This window comes from Ambystoma mexicanum, chromosome 6q, assembly GCF_040938575.1.
Source record: "Ambystoma mexicanum isolate Mex_15411 chromosome 6q, UKY_AmexF1_1, whole genome shotgun sequence".
NCBI lineage: Eukaryota > Metazoa > Chordata > Amphibia > Caudata > Ambystomatidae > Ambystoma > Ambystoma mexicanum.
Window position 1 is genome coordinate 1,563,493,443 of NC_090937.1, and position 11,276 is coordinate 1,563,504,718.

The 11,276-nt window shown below is 45.4% G+C and overlaps 1 non-coding gene across 1 annotated transcript; it reads left to right on the top strand.

Moving 5' to 3' along the window:
- Window positions 1–10,888: 10,888 nt before the first annotated feature.
- LOC138517094 (U6 spliceosomal RNA) lies at window positions 10,889–10,995 on the top strand. Its single transcript, XR_011282370.1, has one exon. It is a non-coding gene; the product is annotated as a U6 spliceosomal RNA (small nuclear RNA).
- Window positions 10,996–11,276: the final 281 nt, after the last annotated feature.

Sequence of the window (11,276 nt, forward strand, 5' to 3'; positions counted from 1 at the left end):
GGAGATCCTTCTCATTGGGACCCCTGCCCCTGCTTTCCCTCTCTCACCCTGGCCGCCCATCTAGGGCCCTCTTCCTTCGCCTTCCTGCGAGGCAAAAAACCTTTAGTGTCATCTTCGATTCCACTCTCTCTTTCTCTCCTCGCATCTCGGACGTTGCCAAGAAGTCCCACTACCTACCAGCTGCTCCTCCTCAAAGGTACTCTTCCCTTTCTCATTTCCCCCAGAAGCTCACTATCTCCAGAGCCCTGTTTCTCTCTAGGCTGGATTACTGCAACAGCCTCTTTCTCAAGCTGCCTTCCTCTCTCCACCCTCTGCAACTAATCCAGAACAGGACAGCGAGACTTATCCTTGGCCACAAGCACAGGGATCATATCTCCACAGCCCTGAAATCTCTCCACTGGCTCCCGGTGGTGACAAGAATCAAGTACAAGACCCTTTGCATTGTCCACAAGGCTTTCTGGGGTCGGGCCCACTACATCCAATGATCTCTTCCAAAATAACTTTTTTCTCGAGCCCTTCCCCCTGCTACCTCCAACTCTCTAAGGGCTAGAGGCTTCTTCAGGCAGAGAGTGGGGGGTAGACCTCTTTCCTCTGCAGATGCCTCCCTGCCCCTCTCAAACTTTATCAGACCACCTGATGTTCCGGAAGCAGCTCAAAACTTTCCTCTTCTCCTCTGCTTTGGCTCTCTCCCTCCCCTGCTGACCTACCTGACCTCCCCTGCTGACCTACCTGACCTACCTGTCTGCTGTACCGACTGGTTGCTTGGCTATCCTCAGAGTCTCACTGAGTCCAGGCTCTTTCTTGATCAGTCACCCTTGCACTGCCTCAGGCCTACCACACACTTAGGGACTGTACTTGTAACCCTACAGTCCCTTGTTCTCCTTGCACTACCGAGAGCCGCACTGTCCTGACTGCACTTACTCAGAGCATTACAGCCCTGTTTTCCCCTCCCTTCTTCCTTGCACTTCCCCCCTCCCTTTCCCCTTGCATTTCTCATTCTGCACTTGCACGATTTGAATAACAAAAGGCCTAGTAAGATAATTTGTCTTGTCCAGCCTCTATCTTCACTCCATTGCTTGTCGCACCAAGAAACACTTGTATATAGGCATTTTATAATAGACTTATATCATATCATTTTATCACAGATGCTCAAACAAATATACAATGCTGCAGTAAGAAATGGCTAGACTGGCAGCACCCAAATGCCAATCTAGCCAGGTAATTACACTTAGCAGGACTGCTTTATCAGAAATGTGCAGTTAAAAAAAGGTCATACTAAACTGAGGAATAACTAGACTGGGTGCACCAAAATGCCTCTCTAGCCACTAATACCACATATCATGCCTGCTTAGCCTGGACATGGACAACCATTATGATTTATCGCACAATCCCACCGCCCACACATCCCCTCTCCCTCACATACCTTACCCCAACCTCCAAAATCAGCTCCCTGGCCCAGAATTACCTTCGCGTCCCTCTTCCTTGTCCCAGAGCTTACGTTTGTGGCTCCTTGCCTCATGGTAAGTACTGGCATGAGAAAGAGTGGGATTAGGAGTAATGAATATACAGGTAGCTAAGTTAGGCATTACCTCCATGTACCTCTACCACATACCAGTGCTTGTGTATGAGGCATGGTGCCTCATACACATGTACAGGGACAAGGAAGATAATAGGGCTAGGAATAATGAGGATTACAAATAAGTAATTAAGGCATTAAACACAAGTAGGGGCTTGACAATATTCAGTTAACTGGGCTGCAGAACTCACCCCCAGAAAATATGGGCTATGATGACTCAACCTGGCTGACCTTCAGAGCAGTTACCGGACAGAACAGGACACAGATGTTATATGGAACCTGGGTTTTGCTGTTAACAAGGGCCCAGACGTTACTAACGTAAAGCATTTCACTGTTAGTACCTGCATCCAAATGCTACATTTTTTAAGCAATTGAAATTGTGATGTGGGTTTAGTACTTTCATGCCAGGGAACTGATTAGAAGGGTAGAAAGGGAACAGGAGACTGTTTGTTCTCACAAAAGTTCATAAGTGGGTGCTTTTACACTTAAAGGAGAGAGTTATCTGCTTGTAACATTGAAGCTGTACTAGAATAGTCTCATTAAAATGCGTAAAGAAGTTAGATGCCCCCACACAAATAAGTTTGCCTCCCCCATCACCTGTGAAGTTAGCGCCTCTTCCAACATTTGAAGGATCAGCCCCCCGAAATGTAGGTTTTGTTGTGCCCCTGAACACAAGCACAAACACCATTCACCATATACATGCATGCACGTCCAGCAATCCTTACATTTAAGTGTGCACTCTTTCACCATACAGGCACACCCAGGCAGCCATTCATACATTTAAGTGTGCACCCTTTCACCGTACACGCACACCCAGTCACGCATACATTTGTGTGCACCCTTTCACCATACACTCACACAGGTAGCCACCTCCACATTTAAGTGTACACCCTTTCACAATACACACACTCACACACGTCATTGGGTTGAGGGCAGCCCTATTACTAAAAAAGAAATTGGGCCTCAGTATAAGTTTGCTGGTTTGGTAACAACGGTACCGGTAAGCTTGCCGGTACCGTTGTTACCAGACCGGCGAACTACGCGTTCTGCTCCCGGGTGCCTTCCCGCCCGCCAGGTCTGACCTGGCGGGCGTACTGGCACCCGCGAGCAGAGCATGTCGGATGCACCGGCACCATTCTCAATGGTGCCGGTGCATCCGGCTTCCCCATTCCCATTGAACCCTATGGGGATCAAAAGGGAATGGGGAGCATTTTTTTCCGGCGCCAGCGAATGGGCAATTACTGGTAATTGCCCATTCGCAGGTAACGGAAAAAAGTGCAAGTTTGGCGGCATCCTGCCGGTTTTACCGCCAAAATTGTAATGAGGCTGATTGTCTCTTTTTGAAATCACTCTGACTTCATAAAGAAATTATTTCTGTTAAGGACCGAACCATAACGGAAATCATTTCTTTATGAAGGCAGAGTGACTTCAAAAATAAATAATTTCTTTTTTAAGTCATAGGGCCCCCCCAACCCATGACATGGAGGCCTCCAGCCTGCGGTCTTCCATGTCATGGGGTAGGGGGAGCCCTCGGACTTCAAAAAGAAGGTTTCTTTTTGTAGTCACTCTGTCTTCATAAAGATATTATTTCTGTTACAGAAATAATGTCTTTATGAAGGCAAAGTGATTTTTAAAAATAATAAACAAATAAAATTATTTTGAAAAAAAAAAATGTTCATTTTTTTCCCCAAGTGGGGCCCCCTCCCAGGCATGTGCTAGCGGGGCCCCCCGCACCAGAGGGGCTGCGGGAGCCCCTGTTATGCCAGTGGTGGAAATCATGCAGCAGACACGGAAGCCAAGCGTATGGCATCCAAAAATGAGACGATCATGGAAGGAGAAGTGGCACACAACCATGAACGAATGATGGTAGCTCAAGCCACACCAGAGGCTTACAGTAATATGGGGCAGACTCTACTGATGGAGCTTCAAGTGGAGGCACCGCAGGACGAAAAGAACCTGTGGAAGCGTCAAGGGTGTTCTTTAAACCCCTCAGATGGGTTGTGGCGGCAAGTCAGCACTAGTAAACCAGTCATGCTGGTAGCCCTATTGAAAATAGCATTGGAACAGCTGCACTACCCATTTCATATGAAAAAAGAAAATCTTGCTGCAACGCTCGCAGAAGACTGGGTTATACCAAATTTAGCAGCGCATGTTGCACTCTTCATGTTGAACAGCATAGTCTGCCAGCAATTCACCGCTGGGCACACAGTAAAAGTAGTGAAAGGAGTCATCCCCCGGCCGAATGGGCCTTTTCAGCACTTATATATCGATTATGTCGACATGATTCAAGTGTGTACCGGGTACAGGTATTTAATTGTAGTGGTGTGTCCATTCTCTAGATGGATAGAAGCAGGTCCCTGTACATACCCAGACTCAACCTGTGCTGCCAAATTCCTAGTGAGGGAAATGTTCCCTAGATGGGGGTGTGTGTGGTAATGAGGTCAGACAATGGGGCTCATTTTGTAAACTCTGTCTTTGAGCAGATTAGCTTGCTGCTTGGTATAAAGCACAAGTTCTCGTCGGCATATCATCTGGGAGGTAATGGGATTTGTGAGAGGCTCAATGACTTGTTAAAAGAAAGGATAGCCAAGTGGAAGCTTACTCTAAAAAAGGGATGGCTGCACTGTCTACCACTGGCATTGTATGCTCTTTGGAACCAACCAGGCTCCTACCATCATCTCACGCCGCACAAGATAGTTACGGGAAGGAGAAAGAACACCCCCCCCCTATCCCACGAAATAGAGCTAGATGTGAGGCCCAGTCAATCCGAGTGGTCCTGGGAACCAAATTGTCGGAATACCTGAACTGCATGACATCAAGCCTTCTTATCGTTTCAGACCAAGTATAGAGACAACGAAAAGGGTGCAGCACAATACAAGACACAGCAGGAGGTGCTGAAGCAGACACAGTTCAAGGTCTATGTGCGCCAATCATCTTCCCTGGTGATGCCGTGTTGGTAAAGAACACGAAAAAAAGGTGGGACGAGCCAAGATTCAACAGCCCTTTCATCGTCGAGGACTGCACTCCGTCAGCAGTCAAATTGCAAGGCAGGCGCGCATGGATCTTCCTTAATGACATTAAACCCTATATCGGCAAGATCCCTCAAGCTGCTCCCCACCGCGAAGAAACTACAGACTACGGGGAAGAACCTCAGCACATGCAGACGAGATCCATGACGAGGAAGAAGGACACAAGAGCAGGAAAGCCAAGACAAAGAACCCGTTTGCAAGTTGTGGCTTCAACCGGACAATTCCTCTAAGCAAAAGGGGATAAGGATGTAATGGACACTTTGTGCATCATAGTTGCAGGGTGAAGAAGAGAATTGCGCATCTAAGCCACAACACACTGATAATACGAACTTTCGAATCGCACCATACTTAAGCATTATTGGAAAACAAGACTTTGATAGACTGAAAGCAAAGAATTTTTGTTTAAGAGCATAAAACAGTGTCCTGAAGCAACCAACACCAAGACTTTGTTTCGTCGAACATATGGTATCCCCCAGCAGAAATCTCACATGGGATGTAGTCACCTACTTCCAGTTAGTGGTAATATCATACCCGTCACTGATAGGGAGAGTCACCAGTGTCACAGACTTTATTCAAGATCCTGCCAACAAGAAAGTAATCAGGCAACTGCAAACTGTCATCGCGGAGGCCTTCGCAGAATTACCCGACTACAGTGATAAGGACGCAAATGCTTCCACCACATGTAATCATTGATGAACTCACTTATACGCTTTTCTTTCGAATCATAGAGGAGTGCCCAGAACTTGTCGGGAGAACCAAGGACACACTAACCTACATTAGAGACCCAAGAAACACTGAACATTTGAACCAACTGTTGATCAAGCTCAACTACGTAATGGCAATCCATGCACCGGGAAAGTGTAAAGACTGTTCACGTCAAAATAAAGGCCTATGATCTCCAAACCAGCAAAGCAGAACAATGTCCCTGTCACCCGAGGACAGCCAGCAGGCTCATAATGTCCTATTCCGTCTAATCACTGACTATCCAGAAATGGTAGGGAGACCTGCCGAGGTTGACGTCATCACCTTCCTCAGAGATCCAGCTAACGTCGCACACATAGGAACGCTCCTTCTTGGGATCATGCTCCAGGTGGAGCGGTCCAACTTTCAGCGAGAATATCTACTGAGATTCTAGTGAAACCTTCCGCCGAGGGACAGATCGAAACCGAGACATAGTTCTTCATCTTTCCGCCAAGGGACAGGTCCAGGAGACAGAGACACAGTTCTTCATCTTTCCGCCGAGGGACAGATCCAGGAGGCAAAGACACAGTTCTTCATCTTTCTGCCGACGGACAGATTGAGAGAGTAGAGACGAGAACTGCACCGTCTCATTTTCTTTATTTTTATTTTTACTTTTATTTTTGATTTTGATTGACTACCATCTTTACATTCTTCGCATTGAACAGTATCCAGCATGTCCTCAGGAGTGAAGCAGATTCGGGGGCGTACACTGGAATTGACCTATTTTGAATATGCATAATTAACATACCTCACCAAAGATGTTACTCTAATCTTTTCCCATAGTCTAGCAAGGGAACTGCATTCTGTAATCCGAGACAATCGTCACCCGCAAGAGGGGGACACTTACAAAGCACAAGACACTTTATGTTACAAACTTTCTGAAGAGACAATAATGGATTAAGTGAAAATTATGAACCTTTATCAAGCTATGATTGAAATGGGGCTCAAAACAGTAACTTGATCCTCCCTCAAACAGAGGGGCGCCCCCACTTCCCTGGAAGAAAATGTTGCAAATTATCGTATTGCACGATCATGTGTATATGCATAGTTATTATTATTGTTTTTCTGTCACTAACAATCAGAACTGCATTCTTTATTGGTGCAGGAAGTGCTCCAATTTCAGTGCACCCACCAGATAATGTATGCATGAATCCCACGAAAGCACCCAGACCCTATATAGTCTTTCCGGTTCCAAGAAAATCTAAAATTGAATGTAATTAGCAGTGTTTCATACACACATGAGGTAACGAATGAAGAAAAAAGCTGGAGACAGGGTCAGCACATAATGAAAATACAGCACTGACCACGACACGCACACACACACACTGAATGCACACGAACAAGGGCAAGTGTCAATGGCTGCAGAACCTCGAAGGAAACCTGCTTCACCGACAAGCATGTTCGAGAATCCTCCGGCAATGAAAAGTCACACAGACGCATTTAGAGATGTAGTTATAGCTAACTACAAAAAGACACTAAGAATCAAGAGAAGCCTGCATGAAGACAACAATGAACTAAACAATTACCTGGGCAGCACAGCACATCTAGGAAATAACATTTGGTACCAACACATGAAAGAGGTCGGAAGAAGGAAATCGGAAGGAGAATGCTACGTCTGTGCACTCCTACCGTACAGCATGGTTAAATCCAAGATCTTCGTAGCTGTAGAAATTGATGTCCTGACAGCACACTGTTTGTCACACGTAGCAATGTGCAACACTAGAGGACAGTTTATGGGAAGAGATGCCTCACTGATATGGGCAACAGAAACAGCATATCCCGATGAAGATGACTATGTCCAAGACATTAAGACAAGAAACAGAGCCCATACCAGGAATCACGTGATCAGGTATGCAAAGCCAGAAGCGCAAGAAGCAGGAACAAGATGGGAGATAAACCCGAGACTGAAAGTCCAAGGAAAAACTCCTGAAGAAGCCCAAATTTGGAAGAATAGAGGCCAGATGCAGATTTGGGGAACAGTGCTCTCACCAAACGGATGGGAAGAAGGAGTAGTGATATGGCAAGCATAGATGGTCCTTGGAGCCTGCAAGGAAGCAATAGAAAACTCACAAAGACTGTGCAAACCTCTATGTCCAAAGTTTGTAAAGTTACTAACATGGGTCGTAGATAGAGGAGGACCCCTACAGATAGTGCCACTGGAAACCCCAAAATTGTGCTTAAGGAACAATGGCACGAGGAAGATGGGAGAGAATCAGAACTGCGGATGCATCTTTGAATCTCCAGGTATGACTCACGGAACCGCAGTAATTATGGGCCATTACTGGGCGTGTGGATCCAAAGCATACATAAGGTTGCCTAAAAACTGGGGAGGCATATGCACGATAGTGAACGTCCACGTTCCTGCACTGGTGATCCCAAAAAGTGACCTGAGTATTGATAGCTTCCCAAAGGCAGATGCTCACATGAGGAAGAGGAGGTCTGTGGAACTGGTATCCCGAATGAAGAGAGAGAATTACTCTTCTGCCAAATCGGAAGAAGCATTTTATGCAATACCATACGAACACAGGCTGTTTAGCCTCACCTCATCAGTATTCACAACAATACTCTTGCCACACATCCAAGTTGGAGTAAATACGAAATGGTTGCAGATAACCAGATGGGAGTTATTGCAGACCATCAACACCACCATAAAAGGATTTAACTCAATCAAGGAATAATTGAGAGCAATCCGATTGATGACCCTCCAGAACCAATATGTACTCGACATGATTACTGCAATGAATGGAGGTGTTTGCACAAAAATAGGAGAATCATGTTGCATGTTTATACCGTCGCACGATGAAGAAAATTTAACTTTGACAGAAGCCATAAGTATGCTGACAAACCTGCAGAACCAGATGATCAATGAAACCGATGAAGTTGATGATGACAGCTGGTTTGGAACACTATTTCTATGGGTCCCACAATGGATGGTGGACATATTCAAAATTCTAGGAGCCCTGCTAGTAATGAAACCAGTAGGTGTTATCAGGATAACCATCACACAATGCCATACAACTGCAAAGAAAGCCATTGGAATGAAGATCATGGTTGATGTCAAGCCAGGATGGAAGCCCAGAGATCTGACTGATGAAGAAACCAGAGACTGTGTGAGGGCTAGCGAATTTGCACCAGAAGGAACAAAGTTTGTGTATTCCAGAAAATGATGAAGGTACGAAGTAAAATTGATCTATTGCAGCCCAAATGGACAATGTCAGCTCATGACCTGGAACAAAGACGAACATGTAAAGACAGCAGGAAGTTTGAAAGGAGTGATAAAAATATGGATACCAAAGATGCATACGTTCACACCATCGTGTACAACCCCAGAAGATGATAAACGAGAAGCAGAAGAGCCAAATGAGACAAACCCAAAAGAGGATGCAGAAGTGGTTGATGAACCGACCAGAGGGGGGAGTGTAGAGGAGGTCCCAGACATGGCCTGCACCCCAGCCACCCATTTCGAGGTACCATGGACATACTCGCCAAGATATGTGACGTATGAAGAACAAATGAAGCAACAGAGAGCAATTCTAGGCCTCTGCCCAGTGCACATCAGAAATGCAAGACCTGTCGAAGTGCCTATAACCAGACAGCGATGGGCAGCTCGGTACCCACTGAGACAACCGTACTTGCAGCTGACACGAAATGAAGACTACTTACAAACTGTCCCCGAAGAGACCCAAAGAGCCCTAATGGATGGTAAATGGTGACTACATAAGAGCCTGGACAGTCGTATAGATGCATAGAAACGACAAACAAAAATGATAACATGAACATAAACGATGAACGAGAGTTGACACACAAGGACGAAATGCTAGGAATAATGATGTAGTGGACTTATAAGAAGAAAAGATGTTAATATAAAGAAACGTCACCATGAAGTGAGATGAACACACGTAACTGCAAATAGGCTTGGAACGCAAGAAGCTAAGAGAATGGTACTGCTTGCAATGCTTAGTAGAAGAATAGAACGGCAAGCTCCAACTATATATCTACCTCAATGAAGCACATTATACAAGTGCGACTCCATTTTGTAAAGCAGAATAATGCCCAGGCTGCAAGGAGAAAAGGCCGAGATTCATATTCCAGCTAAAACCAGAAGGGAAGAGCGGAATCAAAACTCAGTAAGAAGTAGCTCATGCCTGGGAATTCGAGGTCAACTCCAGGAAGTGAGGGAAGCGGCAACTTTGAAGAATCGAAACTTCAGAGCATGACTGCCAGCCAGTGAAGGTCGAGATAAGGAGGCCCCAGGCAACTGGCGAGGCTGAACAAAGAATCAAATACATGAAAAGAAGGAAAATGAAGCAGATAAACGGTGAACAGACACGTGACCAGCCAGGCGCTAAGAGGCACCAACGTCGGATGTCACCCAGAACCCGAGGATGCCATAACTTTTCTTGATAAGAAGTAACAGTGTCGAGGCCCTCCTCAGCCAACTAATTGACACATAGCCCTAAAGTACTGATTGATGGAAGGTAGGCAGGGTGAATCTTGGGACACCAGGCACCTGGGTGTCTATTTTGCATGCTGCTAATTAAAGTGGAGATTTAATCCTAGGGGTCTAACCCACCCAAGCACAATGGACCAAATAATCTAGGGTCCTATGGCTAGTAGAACCAATGAGACGTCGTACTTGTAGTGATGTCTATCACGAGTGATGTAGAGGGATGGGCGTAGACACCCACCCGATAAGAGTTATTCAATCCTCACTTTCTATTACCATATACAGATATAACACCTATACTTAAGTTACATTTTCCAACCAATAGAACTGCATGTCAAACTTATGAGATGTACACGTCAATAATGACGCGAATTTGCTATAAAAGTTACTGTTTGCATGAAGAATTTGGGAGTTGAAGAGAGACAGGCGATCGCATCACTGATGATTACCATTTGTTTCCCCATTTTTTGTACTTGTCATTAAACGGACTTCCCTTTGCCAAACCGTTGACTTGTCCTTATTGATTGGTGTTGCAGTAAGTGAATCCCGCACCCCATCCGCTTCAAGGTGCGGCTATCTTGTTTTAAGGTGCCGGAGGGCGAGCTCTGAATCTCATTGGCCCGTTCAGAGGTCGCTCCGCCCTCCAGTACACTATAGTTATATAAAATGCTCCTTCTGAGGTAGATATGTATAGGTGGCGCTTGCCACAATCTATCTTACTACTAAGCATAGCAAGCCGCAAGATTTTCTTAGCTTTCTTACGGTTCCAAGCATGTATACACGTGTAAACTGGCCAACTATCTTCCTCGTGTTTATGGTATAAGTTTCTTACAATTTGACATCGATATTTCACTTTAGGTTCATGCTGTCCCTTTTCCATGGTGTTTCGTCTCTATTCGTAATTCGTAATTCGCAGGTCGTCAGTCCGGGTTTGTGTGACGTCACCATTCGTCTCCCTTTAGGACTTTCTCGGCTTCTTCAGGAATTGCATTCTGACAATCTTCATTCTGTTTCATTTGTTGATAGGGTTTTCAAAATGGATACCTTACTGTCCAAGTTTTCTTAGGTGTCGGTACTTCAACAGATGCTGTACATGTGCTCGCTTCGGCAGCACATATACTAAAATTGGAATGATACAGAGAAGATTAGCATAGCCCGTGTGCAAGGATGACATGCAAATTCGTGAAGCGTTCCATATTAAAAAGAAAAAAAGAAAAAAAACAAGAAAAAAAAACAGGTGCTGTTCTTCTGATAGGTACTGGACAGAGCCCCACTGCGGCTCTCTGCTGGTTTATTTGTTCAACATACGTCACATATTTCGGTGTGAACATTCCTCGTACTTCAAAATGGACGGTTGGAGTGCGGGTCGTGCTTGGGACCTCCTGTACAATATGGTAACTCATATGTAACGCGCCTGTACACAACTGTTTTAAGGTGCAACAAGACAAGGGAAGGAAAACAGAGGGAGGACAAGACAAATGAT